Genomic DNA, 16,142 nt, shown 5'->3' with positions numbered 1-16,142 from the left:
CATAAGCTAGTCTCATTGGAGTCTGACACATAAGCTAGTCTTATTGGAGTCTGACACATAAGCTAGTCTTATTGGGGTCGGACACATAAGCTAGTCTTATTGGGGTCGGACACATAAGCTAGTCTTATTGGGGTCGGACACATAAGCTAGTCTTATTGGGGTCGGACACATAAGCTAGTCTTATTGGTGTTCCCCCCTCTTTTACGCTGCTGCTACTCTCTGTTTATTATGCATAGTCACTTTACCTCTACCTACATGTACATATAACCTCAATTACCTTGACTAACTTGTGCCCCCGCACACTGACTCTGTACCGGTACCCCCTGTATATAGCTTTCGCTACTGTTCTTTTACTGCTGCTTATTTTTATTCTTCTTCTTATAATTGTTTTACTTATCTCTTTTTTTACTTAACACTTATTTTTCTTAAAACTGCATTGTTGGTTAAGGGCTGGTAAGCGTTTCACTGTAAGGTCTACACCTGTTGTATTCAGCCCATTTGATAAATAACATTTGATTTTATCGAAGGTAACACCAAGTAATTTAGTCTCCTTAATTTGATCAACAGCCACACCATTTATTTTTAGATTCAGCTGAGGTCTAGAGCTTAGGAAATGATTTGTACCAAATACAATGCTCTTAGTTTTAGAGATGTTCATGACCAGTTTATTACTAGCCACCCATTCCAAAACTGACTGCAACTCTTTGTTAAGTGTTTCAGTGACTTCACTAGTTGTGGTTGCTGACACGTATAGGGTTGAATCATCAGCATAAATGGACACACAGGCTTTGTTTAATGCCAATGGCAGGTCATTGGAAAAAAATAAAAATAATAATAGAGGGCCTAGCAAGCTGCCATGCGGTACACCACACTTGACATGTTTGACATTAGAGAAGCTTCCATTAAGCCTATGAGTTCTATTAGATACTGTAGATAGCTCTGAATCCATGATATGGCAGAGCTTGAAAAACCATACAACCATTTTTTTTATACAACAGGTTATGGTCAATAATATCAATGGCTGCACTGAAATCTAACAGTACAATGCCCACAATCTTCTTATTCTCAATTTCTATCAACCATTCATCAGTCATTTGTGTCAGTGCAGTAGTACTTGTTGAGTGCCCTTTTCTATAAGCATGCAGAAAGTCTGTTGTTAATTTTGTTTACAGAGAAATAGCATTGTATTTCCAACAGTTTGCTAAGAGCTGGCAGCAAGCTGGCAGAGGGAGTGAAGGCGAGTGGGAGTAGAGAGGAGAGAGGGAGCTAGGACCTCTCAGATAATACTGACCTGACCTGTGGTCTAGAGGTTAGAGTCAACGTTTGGAGGGCCTTTAGAGCTTTAATTGAAAGCATGTCTATTTGAGTGTAACACACTGGTAGTGTTTGTATGCTGAGGCCCTAGCATCAGCCTTCACCTCACATAACCCCCATCTCCTGCTCCAGACACAGACAGGTATTAGTGTGGGCTGGCTGAGATTAGCAGGGCCACTGGTATCTACAATCTATCTACAATCTACAATCTACAAATAGAGTGTGTGTGCTGTATGTGTGCGCAAGAAAGAGTGTGTGTGTGTACTGTATGTGTGCGCAAGAAAGAGTGTGTGTGTGTGTATGTGTGTGTAAGCCAGGACATGACCCAGATGTCATTAAACAGTAAGAACCCCCTTCAGGCTTTCTTCATATCTTCAGCCACAGTTGTTTTCATTAGCAGCAGCAAGTCCTCTCACTGACCCCAGGAGACTAGGGGAAATATCACATGCACACACACACTCACACACACAAACACAATTTCCTCCAGTCATCTGGAAACAAGAAACAGTCAGGACTGGAGGTAGAACCAGTCAGTAAGGTCAGACGGGTCACTGCCAAAATAAAGGAAACACCAAGATAAAGTTTCGGAATAGGGCATTGAGCCACCACGAGTCAGAACAGCTTCAGTGCACTTCGGCATAGATTCTACAGGTGTCTGGAACTCTACTGGAGGGATGCAATGCCATTATTCCACGAGTAGTTCCATCATTTGTTGATAGTGGTGGAAAATTGTGTCTCGGGCGCCACTCCAGAATCTCCCATAACTGTTCAATTGGGTTGAGATCTGGTGACTGAGACGGCCATGGCATATGGTTTACATAATTTTCGTGCTCATTAAATAATTCAGTGACCACTTGTGCCCTATTTATGGGGGCAATGTCATCCTATGGGGGCATAGCCATGGTAGCCAAAATAATGGCCTGCCCAGCATTTTTATACATGACCCTTTCAATATACTTTTTATCCCTGATTTACTCAGGTGTTTCCTTTATTTTGGCAATTACCTGTAGATTGAACCATGTTACTAAAGCAATCACTCTTGAAATGGAGTCACATTAGAAAACCATCAATACAGGAAATAATGACAGCAGGACAACAACAAACAACCTTCAAGGACTTGGAACAACGATCACTAATGATCCAGTCCATTAAGCCTGATAGCACAGAACCTGTCAATAAGGAACTGGGGGTCATAAAGAATAAACAGTCAGTAAGGACATCATGGGAAAGAAACAGTCGGTAAGGACTTCAAACCAGTAAGAAGCTAGGGGTCATAGAAAATAAAGAGTTAGTCATTGAAAAGAAGCAGTCAGTAAGGACCATTACAAGTCTCTATATCACAGCTCTGTGGAACAGAACAGAATCTCAGTAGGGCTTAATCATGTCAACATGTCGTTTGGCATAACGAGCGCTCCCCAGCCTCTCTGCTCAATCACCAGGCGCCAATGCACATCTCACACATAATGACAGCAATTATGGCCTGTAAAAGCTGAATTATCATATATGCACACTTAATAGCAAAACTGAAATGAATCAAAACATGCCCTCCTTTCGGGCTGCTTATGAAAACATAATGATCTATACTTTATTCATACTGAGTAGACTTATTATTACAAGCTTATTGTAGAGAGTACATGGGTGAACAGTTAAAGGGGGTTCACCCTTGTTCCGACCTTTATGAGTATTTTGTATGGTCACTAATAGTGATGTGGTACTTTCTCCTTTTCCAGGAGTGGGTGAGGCAAGGGGGTGAGGTGGCGGAGAGGGTGTATTTGGGGCCAGACACCACGCTGACAACAGGGATAAGCAGCTTATATAGAAAAGTCAGACAAACAGGACAGACAGAATGCTCTAAATACAACAACACTTTGTAATACACTGGGTCTTTAATAAACAAGAGACTGAGAGAGGGACAGAGAAAGGGAGGGAGAGAGAGAGAGAGCGAAAGGACAAGCAAGATTTAGGCAGTGAGGTAAAAAGAAGACTTTCAAACACACAGCTGTCACTTTGTCTAGACTAGAGAGAGCGGGAGAGAGAGAGAGACTAAGACATGGGGAGAGAGAGGACTAGCGAGATTTAGAGACAGTGAGACAGATGGAGACTTCTGAGAATCCTAACAAATCAAATTGTATTAGTCACTGGTGCCGAATACAACAGGTGCAGACCTTACAGTGAAATGCTTACTTACGAGCCCCTAACCAACAACGCAGTTTTAAACAATATGAATAAGAAATAAAAGTAACATGTAGTTCAAGAACAGCAGTAATATAACAATAGCGAGACTATATACAGGGGGTACCGGTACAGAGTCAATGTGTGGGGGCACTGGTTAGACGAGGTAATTGAGGCAATTATGTACATACAGTTGAAGTCAGAAGTTTACATACACTTAGGTTGGAGTCAATAAAACTTGTTTTTCAACCACTCCACAAATTGCTTCTTAACAACCTATAGTTTTGGCAAGTCGGTGAGGACATCTACTTTGTGCATGACACAAGTCATTTATCCAACAATTGTTTACAGACAGATTATTTCACTTATAATTCACTGTATCACAATTCCAGTGGGTTTACATACACTAAGTTGTGCCTTTAAACAGCTTGGAAAATTCCAGAAAATTATGTCATGGGTTTAGAAGCTTCTGATAGGCTAGTTGACATCATTTGAGTCAGTTGGAGGTGTACCTGTGGATGTATTTCAAGGCCTACCTTCAAACTCAGTGCCTTTTTGCTTGACATCATGGGAAAATCAAAATAAATCAGCCAAGACCTCAGAAAAAGAATTGTAGACCTCCACAAGTCTGGTTCATCCTTGGGATCAATTGCCAAACGCCTGAAGATACCATATTCATCTGTACAAACAATAGTATGCAAGTATAAACACCATGGGACCACGAAGCTGTCATACCTGTCACGTTCTGACCAAAGTTCATTTGTTATGTCTTTGTTTTAGTATGGTCAGGGCATGAGTTGGGTGGGTTGTCTATGTTAGTTTTTCTATGATTTGCTATTTCTATGTTTGGCCTGGTATGTTTCTCAATCAGAGGCAGCTGTCTATCGTTGTCCCTGACTGAGAACCATATTTAGGTAGCCGGTTTTCTATTGTGTTTTGTGGGTGATTGTTTTCTGTGTGTCTGCACCAGCCAGAACTTTTTTTGCTTGTTTCTGTTTGTTATTTTTGTTATTTCTGTGTTCATTTTAATAAATATGGACACATACCACGCTGCATCTTGGTCCTCCTCTTCTCCTTCATACGACAACCGTTACAATACCACCCAGGAAGGAGACGCCTTCTGTCACCTAGAGATGAGCGTACTTTGGTGCGAAAAGTGCAAATCAATCCCAGAACAACAGCAAAGGACCTTGTGAAGATGCTGGAGGAAACAGGTACAAAAGTATCTATATCCACAGTAAAACGAGTCCTATATCGACATAACCTGAAAGGCCGCTCAGCAAGGAAGAAGCCACTGCTCCAAAACCGCCATTAAAAAGCCAGACTACGGTTTGCAACTTCACATGGGGACAAAGATCATACTTTTGGAGAAATGTCCTCTGGTCTGATGAAACAAAATTGTTTGGCCATAATGACCATTGTTATGTTTGGAAGAAAAAGGGGGAGGCTTGCAAGCCGAAGAACACCATCCCAACTGTGAAGCACGGGGGTGGCAGCATCATGTTGAGGGGGTGTTTTGCTGCAGGAGTGACTGGTGCACTTCACAAAATAGATGTCATCATGAGGGCGGAAAAATATGCGGATATATTGAAGCAACTTCTCAAGCTTGGTCGGAAATGGGTCTTCCAAATGGACAATTACCTCAAGCATACTTCCAAAGTTGTGGCAAGATGGCTTAAGTACAACAAACTCAAGGTATTGGAGTGGCCATCACAAAGCCCTGACCTCAATCCTATAGAAAATTTGTGGGCAGAACTGAAAAAGCGTGTGCAAGCATGGAGGCCTACAAACCTGACTCAGTTACACCAGCTCTGTCAGGAGGAATGGGCCAAAATTCACCCAACTCATTGTGGGAAGCTTATGGAAGGCTACCCGAAACGTTTTACCCAAGTTACAGAATTTAAGGGCAATGCTACCAAATACTTATTGAGTGTAGGTAAACTTCTGACCCACTGGGAATGTAATGAAATAAATAAAAGCTGAAATAAATAATTTTCTCTACTTTTATTCTGACATTTCACATTCTTAAAATAAAATGGTGATCCTAACTGACCTAAGACAGGGAATTTTTACTCTGATTAAATGTCAGGAATTGTGAAAAACTGAGTTTAAATGTATTTGGCTAAGGTGTATGCAAACTTCCAACTTCAACTGTAGGTAGAGTTTGTCGTGTCTTTGGCTATGCCGGATTAAGTGATATGACATACTATTCTATAAAATAATTTCTCTGAAATTAATATCACCTGATTGAGCTAATCATGTAAATGTAATTAACTAGAGACTCGGGCACCACAAAATAATATTTATAGAGCTGTTATCTTCTGAATAAACTCTTAAAGACCTAGTAATATTTTACATCAATAGCAGTCAATATCAATCGTCATCTTGATTCAGTCTCATCTGAAAGTTGTAAATTATTGGTTATCTAACAAGTTGAATCAGCAATACAAAATTGGTTTAATTATTTATTTACTAAATACCTAACTAATCACACAGAATTACACATACAAATAATTAAATCATAACTTGATTACAAATTACGTCATAAAGGAAAACGTTCCTGGCGGGCGGAACAGATTTGACAGCTTGTTACACAAAGGAAATTGGCTGGGTTTGAGTGCAAGAGCGGGAAGACTGAGGGACACAGGGAGAAGCTGTTCTATCGTAAATACAGTATCTGATGCATTCTAAATTACCGCCCATTTGGAAAAGGAAAATGCAATAAATATTTACTCTGAGCTGCGCTTCGGTAGGTTGGTGGTAGATGGAAGGCCGTGTTGCCAAACCGAGTCCTTTGAAGAATGTTACTGGTTGTCAATTGGATACGTTGTAGTAACGTCATTGGGTGATAGACGGGATACTCTGTCTGTTCCTTCCTAACCCTCATTGCATCTGCTGTTGCTAACTCAACGGCTAGGAGGTATCACTTCTGTAGTGAATAAGAGTTCAAAGTTCATACCATTCGCAACCAAAGCTCACGCTGATGTTGGCTTCATTCTGTAGTTATTATCTGAACCATTCTGACATAGGACCGTCGTCCTAAATCCTCGGAACAGGAAGTTATATTGTAGTCAAGGGCTTATATAGGAAGGGAGAGGAGGGCGTGTTTGAAAAGTTTTATAGTCCATGTCCCTTCACAGGGGCAGGCCACTGATTGAGCAGCCCTATCTTATGAAAACCCAAATCTCACATTTTAGAAGCTAAAATCACGTTTCATCCCATCATGAATAATTTCATATTCAAATTTAAATTGAACAACAATTTCATGTGAATCCGATAACTCTGATGTGTAGACTTTCCACTGTAGAGTTTATGTCATCTTACCATTGATGAGAATGTCTCAGATGACAACTGAACTGACATAATATTCATTAAGTACCACCGCATATGTTCAATTGTTCAGATTACCAGAATATAGTTAATTTCCCCCCACCTACTGATGTTCCCAGAATCTCTATGTTAACCAACGGTTTTGCAAATGTAACCTCAGTAGGGTAGAGAGGGGAAAAAGGGGTGAAGAGGTATTTATGACGGTCATAAACCTATCCCCCAGGCCAACGTCATGACAAGTTATTAAAGCGAATATGCATAGATAATAACAGAGAGTAACAGTCACATGACACCTCTGAGGTGTCATAAACAAAAAATCTGATTCTGCTAAAAGTCAACAGAGGAAAAACACTGATGCATAGGAGATTTAAAGAAAAAATATATTTCTCTGCAAGATGTAACAAGAATGCAGAATGTTGTTGTTTATTCATGATGGGAAAAACAAGCCCCCTGAGAAGCTTTATTAACCAGTGTTGCTGGAGGGGTAAAACAGAGAGAACATTAATTCTCCCCAGTACTGGGAGTTGGAACTCTATTTTTCTGTCATATGGTCCAATGTTATTGTAATCCGCTCAGAGAAATGGGTCGATCAATGGAGCATTTTCATATCAATGCCAAAACTGGCGAAATACCTTAAGCTGCCAATAAATCCTTGAGAGAATGTGTGTGTGTCAGAGAGAGGGAGAGATGGAGATGAGAAGAGAGGGCGAGAGAGACCAGGAGAGAGAGAGAGAGAGAAAGAGAAACGGTATGTAGAAAGACAAGAGAAAGAGAGAGAGAGATTGATAGAAAAATAGAGGGAGAGAGAGAAGGATCCAGAAGAACAGATGAACACATTTCCCCATGCTGTCTAATTGTGAGCTCTGTTCCATCCTCATTGTACTGCAAATGTTAAATGAGTTGAGATGGAGCTCTGCCTCTTCAGGAGAATGCCAATGAGTCTGTATGTGTGTGGTGAGTGTGTGTGTGTTTGTGTGATTGTGAATATGAGTGTACGATAGCAAGTAGCCTATGTGTGTGTTTGTCATTGCCAGTATGTGTGTGTGTGTGTGAGGGGGTGAGATATAAAGAGAGAGACTCAGACAGAGGACGTCATTTCAAGGTATGCATGTAGGTTTTGCCGCAGGCAAGGTTAGACTCACTCTTTCCCTCTGAACCGTATTGCGTATACAGTATATGTGAAAAGTGTAGACACTAACCAGGTTTCCATCCAACAATTCTACTCGCATTAATTACCTGACATGTAAAAAAGACACAACAGGTCTGATGGAAATAGGACATTTGTCAGTAAAATGACCTAGTGCTGACTAAATAAAATACGCTATGCCCAAAGGGCATTATGGCGACATGATGATCGTTGCTTGGCTGCGATTATCCATATCATCTCATATAACCTACCAGGTCCACTTTATCAGTGAACTCATGCCTAGAGACTATGCGCTAGATTGGGCAAGTTAGCTTTTTTTTTAAAATCTCAAACAGTTTTTGTGACAAAACCATCTATTGAGTTGAAAATGCAATGGAAACACATTGAACTTCAGTTTTTTTATTCGGTACATTGGAATTCACCCATAGCTTTTTTAAAAGAGTTTTTACCCCATTTTCTCTCTGATTGTTAGTCACGACCTTGTCTCATTGCTGTAACTCCTCAATCGGCTCGGGTGAGGCGACGGTCGAGACATGTGTCCTCCGAAACATGACCTGCCTAGCAGCGCTACCTCTTAATTAACACACATCTTGTTTAACCCAGAAGATAGCCACATAAATGTGTCGGAGGAAACACCATTAGACTGATGACAGATTGCAGGCGCCCGGCCCGCCACAAGGAGTCGCAAGAGAACGATGAGCCAAGGAAAGCCCCCTGGCCAAACCCTCCCCTAATCCGGACTGCACTGGTCCAATTGTGTGCTGCCCTATGGGGCTCCCGGTACTATATATATATAGCTTAGGGCAGTGACTTTCTTTCTTGGACCAGTTCTTCCTCCCAACGGGGCTGGTGTGGTTGTAGATTTTTCAGCCTTATTCTAAAATGGATGAAATAATTCCCCCCCCTCATCAATCTACACACAATACCTCATAATTACAAAGCAAAAACAGGTTTTTATATTGATCACATTTACATAAGTATTCAGATTCTTTAACCAGTACTATGTTGAAGCTCCTTTGGCAGTGAGTACAGCCTCAAGTCTTCTTGGGTAGGATGTTACAAGCTTGGCACACCTGTATTTGGGGAGTTTCTCCGTAGATGTTTCTCTGTAGATCTTCTCAAGCTCTGTCAGGTTGGATGGGGAGTGTCACTGCACAGTTATTTTCAGGTCTCTCCAGAGATGTTCGATCAGTAAGTCCAGGCTCTGGCTGGGCCACTCAAGGACATTCAGAGACTTGTCCTGAAGCCAATCCTGTGTGGTCTTGGCTGTGTGCTTAGGGTCATTGTCCTGTTGGAAGGTGAACTTTTGCCCCAGTCTGAGGTCCTGAGTGCTCTGGAGCACGATCTCTCTGTTATTTGCTCCGTTCATCTCACCCTTGATCCTGACTAGTCTCCCAGTCCCTGCCTCTGAAAAACAGCCCCACAGCATGATGCTGCCACCACCATGCTTCACTGTAGGGATGGTGTCAGGTTTCCTCCAGACATGACATTTTGGCATTCAGGCCAAAGAGTTCAATCTTGGTTTCACCAGACCAAAGAATATTGTTTCTCATGGTTTGAGAGTCCTTTAAGTTCCTTTTGGCAAACTCCATGCGGACTGTCATGTGCATTTTACAGAGGAGTGGCTTCCGTCTGGCCACTCTACCATAAAGGCCTTATTGGTGGAGTGCTGCAGAGATGGTTGTCCTTCTGGAAGGTTATCCCATCTCCACAGAGTAACTCTGGAGCTCTGTCAGAGTGACCATCTGGTTCTTGGTCACCTCCCTGAGCAGGGCCCTTCTCCACAGATTGCTCAGTTTGGCCGTGCTGCCAGTTCTAGCAAGAGTCTTGGTGGTTCCAAACTTCTTCCATTTAAGAAGGATGTGTTCTTGGGGACCTTCAATGCTGCAGAATTTTTTTGGTACCTTTCCCCAATCCTGTCTCGAAACTCTACGGACAATTCCTTCAACCTCATAGCTTGGTTTTTGCTCTGACATGCACTGTCAGCTGTGGGACCTTATATATAGACCGGTGTGTGCCTTTCCAAATCACATTCAATCAATTGAATTTACCACAGGTGGACTCCATTGAAGTTCGTAGAAACATCTGAAAGATGATCAATGGAAACAGAATGTGTGTATGTGTATGACATAAACGGTACGAGATGTGACCTCTACTACTCTTACAAGTCCTGATAAGATCTGAGACTGCAAACAAAGCCCACAGTAACCTGAAGCACCATGCTAAGGGCAGGACGGCTCATAACAATGTCGGGAAGGGAGTCAATGGAATGGTATCAACCACATGGAAACCATGTGCTTGATGTGTTTGATTCCATTCCAGCCATTATTATGAGCCGTGCTGCCCACAGCAGCCTCCGCTGCACCATGCACTACATTAGACTGGTCATGTTCAGCAGCCAACAGATCTCTACATGTGGTTTAGATGATCAATGGGTGAAATATGTATTGAATGGTGTTCGTGTTAGGGGACAACCGTTGTCATTACTAATCTGATAGGCTGGCTATTAGTGTGTATTTGTCCACTCGGCAGAGGGACATCTGATGGGAGATGGGGTGTTATTAAGGAGGCTTACTGTCTCGTATTGTGTGTGTTTGAGAGCATGTTTAATTCATCAAGTGTGTGGGCTTTCAGACCGTTAATATCAGACGCGTGTTTTATTTAGTAAAGTCACACACACATACTCCGACACTGGGTTCACATTCCAATGTTCTCCAAGTCTAATTGCGCTTGCATTTGCACTCATACTTTTCTTGTTGAAAACATGCACTCCTCTCGTATTGGAATCATAGAAATAAATTTGCCCAGGGAAAATGATTATCTGGAAGGCATAAGTGGGTTGATGGCTGTTCAAGGCCGGTTGCCTGTTTGCTTTTTCATGGTCACATCGCACACCACTCCCTAGCATACTACTCGCCAATGTCCAGACTCTTGACAACAAGGTAGATGAAATCCGAGCAAGGGTAGCATTCCAGAGCGACATCAGAGACTGTAACGTTCTTTGCTTCACAGAAACTCACTCGAGAGACGCTATCGGAGTCGGTGCAGCCAGCTGGTTTCTTCATGCATCGCGCCAACAGAAACAAGCATCTTTCTGGTAAGAAGAGGGGCGGGGGGGTATGCCTTATGATTAACGAGACGTGGTGTGATCATAACAACATACAGGAACTCAAGTCCTTCTGTTCACCTGATTTAGAATTCCTCACAATCAAATGTCGAGTGCATTATCTACCAAGGGAATTCTCTTTGATTATAATCACAGCCGTATATATTCCCCCCCAAGCAGACACATCGATGGCCCTAAACAAACTTTATTTGACTCTATGTAAACTGGAAACCACATATCCTGAGGTTGCATTCATTGTAGCTGGGGATTTTAACAAGGCTAATCTGAAAACAAACTCCCTAAATTCTGTCAGCATATCGATTGCGCAACCAGGGCTGGTAAAACCATGGATCAATGTTATTCTAACTTCGTGACGCATATAAGGCCCTCCCCCGCCCTCCTTTTGGAAAAGCTGACCACGACTCCATTTTGTTGCTTCCAGCCAACAGACAGAGACTAAAACAAGAAGCTCCCTCGCTCAGGTTTGTTCAACGCTGGTCCGACCAATCTGATTCCACGCTTCAAGACTGCTTCGATCACATGGATTGGGATATGTTCTGCATTGCGTCCAACAACAACATTGACGAATACACTGATTCGGTGAGCGAGTTCATTAGAAAGTGCATTGGCGATGTTATACCCACAGCAACGATTAAAACATTTCCAAACCAGAAACCGTTTATTGATGGCAGCATCCGCGTGAAACTGAAAGCGCAAACCACTGCTTTTAACCAGGGCCAGGTGACCGGAAACATGACCGAATACAAACAGTGTAGCTATTCAATCAAACAAGCTAAGCGTCAGTATAGAGACAAAGTAGAGTCACAATTCAATGGCCTAGACACAAGAGGTATGTGACAGGGTCTACAGTCAATCACAGGTTACAAAAAGAAAACCAGCCCCGTCGCGGACCAGGATGTCTTGCTCCCAGACAGACTAAACAACTTCTTTGCTCGCTTTGAGGACAATACAGTGCCAAAACCTGCAGACTCTCCTTCACTGCAGCCGACGTGAGTAAAACATTCAATGTGTTAACCCTCACAAGGCTGTAGACAGCATCCCCAGCCGCGTTCTCAGAACATGCGCAGACCAGCTGGCTGGTGTGTTTACGGACATATTCAATCAATCCTTATCCCAGTCTGCTGTTCCCACATGCTTCAAGAGGGCCACCATTGTTCCTGTTCCCACAAAATCTAAGGTAACTGAGCTAAACGACTACCGCCCCGTAGCACTCACTTCCGTCATCATGAAGTGCTTTGAGAGACTAGTCAAGGACCATATCACCTCCACCCTACCTGACACCCTAGACCCACTCCAATTTGCTTACCGCCCCAATAGGTCCACAGACGATGCAATCGAAACCACACTGCACTCTGCCCTAACCCATCTGGTTTAAGAGGAATACCTATGTGAGAATTCTGTTCATCGACTACAGCTTAGCATTTAACACTATAGTAACCTCCAAACTCGTCATCAAGCTCGAGACCCTGGGTCTCGACCCCGCCCTGTGCAACTTGGTACTGGTCTTCCTGACGGGCCGCTCCCAGGTGGTAAGGGTAGGTAACAACATCTCCACCCCGCTGATCCTCAACACTGGGGCCCCACAAGGGTGCGTTCTGAGACCTCTCCTGTACTCCCTGTTCACCCACGACTGCGTGGCTATGCACGCCTCCAACTCAATCATCAAGTTTGCAGACGACACTACAGTGGTAGGCTTGATTACCAACAACGACGAGACGGCCTACAGGGAGGAGGTGAGGGCCCTCGGAGTGTGGTGTCAGGAAAATAACCTCACACTCAACGTCAACAAAACAAAGGATGTAGTCTGGATGTAGTCTCTATCTGTGGTGCTACCATGTTGTAGTCTCTACCTGTAGTGCTACCATGTTGTAGTCTCTATATGGGGCGGCAGGTAGCCTAGTGGTTGAAGCATTGGACTAGTGACAAGGCAGTTAACCCACTGTTCCTAGGCCGTCATTGAAAATAATAATGGCAGAGCTTTCTCCTATAGAGCTCCATTTTTATGGAATGATCTGCCTATCCACGTGAGAGACTCAGAGTCGGTCTCGACCTTTAAGTCTTTATTGAAGACTCATATCTTCAGTAGGTCCTATGATTGCGTGTAGTCTGGCCCAGGGTTGTGAAGGTTCTCCTCTCTCCACTGGGATTCTCTGCCTCAAACCCTATTACAGGGGCTGAGTCACTGGCTTACTGGTGCTCTTCCATGCCATCCCTTGGAGCGGTGCACCACTTGAGTGGGTTGAGTCACTGACGTGATCTTCCTGTCCGGGTTGGTGCCCCCCTCGGGTTCGTGCCTTGAGGGAGATCTTTGTGGGCTATACTCGGCCTTGTCTCAGGGTAGTAAGTTGGTGGTTGAAGACATCCCTCTAGTGGTGTGGGGGCAGTGCTTTGGCAAAGTGGGAGGGGTTATATCCTGCCTGTTTGGCCCTGTCAGGGGGTATAGTCCGACGGGGCCACAGTGTCTCCCGACCCGTCCTGTCTCAGCCTCCAGTAATTATGCTGAAATAGTTTATGTGTCGGGGGGCTAGGGTCAGTCTGTTATATCTGGAGTACTTCTCCTGTTTTATCCGGTGTCCTGTGTGAATTTAAGTTTGCTCCCTCTAATTTTCTCTCTTTCTCTTTCTCTTCTCTCGGAGGACCTGAGATCTAGGACCAGGCCTCAGGACTACCTGGCCTGATCACTCCTTGCTGTCCCCAGTCCTCCTGCTTGTGCTGCTCCTCCAGTTTCAACTGTTCTGCCTGCGGCTATGGAACCCTGACCTGTTCACCGGACGTGCTACCTTGTCCCATGCCTGCTGTTTTCGACTCTCTCTCTCTCTCTCTCTCTCTCTACCGCACCTGCTGTCTCTAACTGAATGATCGGCTATGAAAAGCCAACTGACATTTACTCCTGAGGTGCTGACCTCTTGCACCCTCTACAACCACTGTCATTATTATTATTTGACCCTGCTGGTCATCTATGAACTTTTGAACATCTTGGCCATGTACTGTTATAATCTCCACCCGGCACAGCCAGAAGAGGTCTGGCCACCCCTCATAGCCTGGTTCATGGTTCCAGAGCCTGGTTTTTCGAAGCCACCGTGCTTCTACATCTGCATTGCTGGCTGTTGGGGTTTTTATTTATAGTCTCTATCTGTGGTGCCACAGTACCATATTGTAGTCTCTGCCTGTAGTGCTCCCATGTTGTAGTCTCTACCTGTAGTGCTCCCATGTTGTAGTCTCTACCTGCATAGGGATGTGTGAAAGTCAGTTCTCAGCCGTGAGTGTCCTCACTAGAGCCAGTGAATGTGTGTGCGTGCAAGCGTGCCCCTGCCTGCCTCCCTACGTGCATGTGTGTGTGTGTGTGTGTGTGTGTGTGTGTGTGTGTGTGTGTGTGTGTGTGTGTGAAACACATCACGCTGCCTACTTAGCGAGTACTGCTTTCCAGGACCTTTACCTTGCTGGCACACTTGATTACCCTCCCGAAGCATCTTATCTGTCGGCGCCAGCGAAAAGCTAGCAAAAAATGTTCACTGTTTCCTGCAACCTGAATCTGAATTAGGAACTTTATTTTGCCCCGCGGCAGTGCTCTGTCTATCTCACAGAACAAGTGGATATTTGACGAGGTGCTCCTCAGCCTCACTTAACTTGGTGTCTCTCCCACGGTCAGACCTAGTGTAGTACAGCATCCAAACATCCTTCTCCACATCCCCTGCTCTCGCTCTCTCGCTCTCTCTCATTCCTGGTTGGGAGAACATCTCTGCCTGCTGTGTGTGTACCTGTAGGTAGTGTTTGCCTCTGATTGTTACACCGAGTGTCACTCTTACATGACACGTTTTGTGTGTGCGTGCGTGTGTGTTTGCGTGTGTGTGTGTTTGCGTGTGTTTGTGTTTGCGTGTGTGTGTGTGTGTTTGCGTGTGTGTGTGTGTTTGCGTGTGTGTTGGTGGCTCCTCGTGCCCTCCCTCAGCTAGCTCAGTCTCTAATTAGCCACAGAGGGACGTGAGAGAGAGGAGAAGCATTCATGAGCAGCGTGTCTGGGTTGAAGGGCCAAGGGGTGTGAGACCTGGCCTGAGTCTGCACTGCCTGCTGCATAATTAATGAACACCAACACTGTCTGAGTGTGCTGTCGAACACCATATTTACCCCTGTGATTAAATTAAATAAGCAAGCTAAGCAGCCTTTGTTTGTCCTGCTTATGGAAGATCAATATCCAGACACAAGTGAATAGTTTTACAAGGGAGTTTGGGATAAGTCCAGCAAGTTCTGATGAAGTATCGGAGAGAAGATATTTTCTTTCCTGGATCAAACATATGTTTTTTTTAGGCCTCCCGAGAGGAGGAGGAGAGAGAGAGAGAAGGGAAGGTGTGAGGGATGACAAATACTGCCGAGGATGCTCTCATGTCACGGCCATTAGAAAAGCGCTTACGGAGAGAATCACTGAGCTCCTAGACCTTATGGGAGGCGGCGGGCTGATAAGGGTGCCCTTTCACTCCAATAAACACCCGACCCACGCACGCACAGACACGCATGCACACGCACACACACACACACACACACACACAGTGGAAATTGAAACTCCAGGCGTGTGCGCGCGTGTGTGTGTGTGTGCGTGCGTGGATGTGTGTGTATAAGTCAAACCTCAATCTGACAGTAAGGTTAGAGAAGTAGGAGGAGGATGGTAAGAGGTTTAGGCAGGGATTTGAAGTCAGGGTGGTTGATATTGCAGAGCAGAAGGGAGAGGCCATGGAGCAGAGACGGCTGGTTTGAAATTGAAGGTGTGTGTGCGTGTGAGCAGAAACTACTCTCCATGGTCAAACTACTCCAAAGTACATCCCCAAAGTATGCCATCTCTTTTCTCCTACCTTGAATTTCCCTTTCCAAAAAGCCACTTTGCTCAACTTGTCTTTGATAGGCATGTCAGAGCTGAGAGGTACTGAGAGGCGGGGAAAGGCAGAGGGGTGGCAGGAGGGGCAAACTGACCCCCTGTGGTGACACACATTGCCCTGTTGTCGGGGGCGACTGATGCCGTGGCAACAGTAGCATCCTAATGTGGTCCCACCACAGTGGGGGTTC

Source organism: Oncorhynchus tshawytscha, linkage group LG33 (genome assembly GCF_018296145.1).
Source record: "Oncorhynchus tshawytscha isolate Ot180627B linkage group LG33, Otsh_v2.0, whole genome shotgun sequence".
In the NCBI taxonomy this organism is placed as follows: domain Eukaryota; kingdom Metazoa; phylum Chordata; class Actinopteri; order Salmoniformes; family Salmonidae; genus Oncorhynchus; species Oncorhynchus tshawytscha.
This window is presented reverse-complemented; position numbering follows the sequence as displayed.